This window comes from Brassica oleracea, chromosome C7 (genome assembly GCF_000695525.1).
Source record: "Brassica oleracea var. oleracea cultivar TO1000 chromosome C7, BOL, whole genome shotgun sequence".
NCBI classification, from domain to species: domain Eukaryota; kingdom Viridiplantae; phylum Streptophyta; class Magnoliopsida; order Brassicales; family Brassicaceae; genus Brassica; species Brassica oleracea.
The window spans coordinates 16,682,475-16,685,565 of NC_027754.1; the positions used below are offsets into that span (position 1 = coordinate 16,682,475).

Here is a 3,091-nt window from a genome sequence, read left to right on the forward strand (position 1 = left end):
AAAAAGAGTGATAATGGCAACTATGAGACTACATAATTTTATCAAAATTTCAAATTTTGCAGATGCAGATTTTGTTGAAGTGATGATAGAGACGGGAATAAACGACACAAACTTGGAGAACGATTTAGACGACACGGAAGCATTAAATGCTACAAATACAATAGATGGAGAATATATGGCTCGAATAAGGGATAATATTGCAAATATGTTGTGGGAAAATTCAAATTCTTGATTGTATATTTGTCTATGTGGTGTAATAAGAAGAATTTAAATTTTATATATTTATTAATAATAATTATATCTTTTGTTTTATTAAAATATATTTAAATTTAAGTTTTATCCGCACCGCTTATTCTACTTTTACCATTCCACTTTTGGTTATGTACCGCACTTGCTTTTTGTTACCATTCATATTTTATTTTGTACCGCTTTTTTTTTGTTTAACCGCTAATAATCCGCAATTTACAAAACCGCAGTTAAACCGTACCGTACTATCCAATCCGCTTGTCCCGCACCGCTCAATCCGTTGTTACCATTCGGAGCCATTGTTTGTCAGCTGATATATGTTTTGTTACTTGTTAAATGGTTTTGTAGGTTGATACATTGTTTAATACACAAGAATGTATATTCACTATTGTATCGTCTAAAAATATTGTCACGCGATAACAACATATTTAACACTTAAAAAAAAGTGGGATGATGGATAACTAATCTACCATAACCCAAACAATATAGTTATTACATTGTAGTGCACGCGCATGCGAACATAATCATCTTAAAAATATTTATTAGTACATAAATATCTATTCAAAATTATCTTGTGGTTAAAAATATTATTAATTAATTGAACATCAAATTCATTCTATATAATAAAAAATTTCACTAAAATAAAATTATGTTTATTATGTAATAACTTGAGACACTCTGTGCATATTCTAAAAAAAATATTTTACAAATAGTAGTATATTATTTTAACACGGAAAATATGTATAGAGCTTTATATTTCTTAATTTTAAAATATTTGAAAACAGATTTTGGATAATAACATAATACATATTGTTTTCTAGATAATTTTATCAAAATTATTGAATATTTCCTTTTATGTTATTCAGTATTCAATTTGTTTAACTTGATTAGCATTTATAGAAATTTATTTTGGGTGTAACAATAGACAAATTTATGATTGATTATATAATAAAGAAACTTAAGTATTCGTATATAGATAAATTAACAAGATGATATTTATCAATTACTGAATATTTTATTTTATTATTTAGAGTTCAATTTATTTTTACTTTATTAATATTATATAGATTTATATTTTCTTTTTTGGGTGTTTTATTATATTACTTATATAATGAATAAATTTAGTTATATATAGATATATCTTTTTGTTTCTTAAATTTTAAATTTCATGATGGAAAATATTTTTGGATAATCACACAATACATACTATTTTCAAGATAATAATTGTCAAAATCACATACTTCTTACTTGATTAATATCCTACAGATTTATCTTTTTGGGCGTTATTATATTATTTATATAATAAATAAACAAATTTATAAATCAAAATACAAAAATGTTTAGTCTTCATAAACATCGAGATTCAACTCAACCGCAGACAATCATTAAAGACTTCATCTTCCTCAGAATAATTCATCAAAATAACCATTGAACAATATTAAAGTCAGCCTACAGAAAATAAAATTTGAGTGATGTTGTTGATGTAGTTCATGAGCTTTCCGTTTCTTCCATGGCCAACACCCTCTCTTGTGCGTTTTATTTATACAGATAACATTGTTAAAATCAATTTCTTTTAATATAGATTATATGAATGTAATTAATTATGAATGATAACTCACTAACTCTTTTTAATTATATATTAGCAAATCTACATATTCATTAAGGGTATTAAAGAATTTAATCACTCCAACTTTTAACGTAAGAGTTAGAATAAGAAAAATCATTTCGCAAATAATAGTACCGATTTGATAAGTCTTATAAATTATTACTTTAAGAAGTAAAGGAATGAGAAATCTTCCCAATTATGTCTCTTTCTTCTTCTTCACATAATCTTTCTACCAGTACATGCTTTATAGTTTCTATGATTATCATTGCTTGCCTCATCCTAATCTTGAATTTCACTCACTTCATCTGACAACGAAAACACAATAAGTTTTTAATGTGACTATCCCTTAGGGACTCTCCTAATAACAAATTTATATATCCTCTTAGAGCACCTCCATCAACTAATACTCAATGGGTATCTAAGCAATTAAATTAAAGAAAAATTAAAAAAAATTAAGAGAGAGAGACAATGAAAAGTATCTAAAAAGTGATACTATTAGAAACTGTCTACAGTTTTTTATCACGGATGTCACCATTTAATAGATTCATTTTTAAAACAAAAATTAAAACAACAAAATCATAAATGAGGGTGCTCTTATATAATTAGTGACCAAATCCAAAAAGAGTATTTAACACTGCAGGGCAGTGTATGAGTTTTATTTACACTAGAAGACACTTTATACTCCTAAGACACTTTATGCTAACTTGTTCATTTTTTTCCTAACCAAATCGTAACTAGAGTACAAATTAGTAGGATCCACTTTTGTTTTATCTCCTCATCATCTTATCTTTCTCATACTCTGTTTTATTTTTTTCTAGACGATTGATTTTAAGAAAGAAAAAATTAATTAAAATTCTCTAAAAATCAAATTAAAGTGCAGATTTTCATAATCAATTAGCATCTCATGGTAAATTCAAAATCTGTGACACAAATTGTTTGCAGAGATCCATGGCAAACTTTTTCACCGTCGAGAAACGACGACCAACTATGGTGAGCTCCTTGTTGCTGCCTCATTCCTCGTCGAAGAATCACATCCGCATCACTCTGTCGCACTAAGATCCACCGTCGTTGCCGTCTTGAGTGGTTGTGGCTTGTTCTCTCTGCGGAAAGTGAAAGCTCGAAAACAATAATGGTGAATTTTCACCTTTTTGCTTCTATGATCCTTATATTTTTTTGTTATTCTCATGTTTGACTTCAAATTTCCAAATTTGCAAAATTGACCTTTCTATTTCGCCCCTA

At 27.4% G+C, this 3,091-nt stretch overlaps 1 pseudogene; it reads left to right on the forward strand.

The window, feature by feature from the left end:
• Nucleotides 1–232, forward strand: part of LOC106305463 — a 4,370-nt pseudogene extending 4,138 nt beyond the window's left edge.
• Nucleotides 233–3,091: the final 2,859 nt, after the last annotated feature.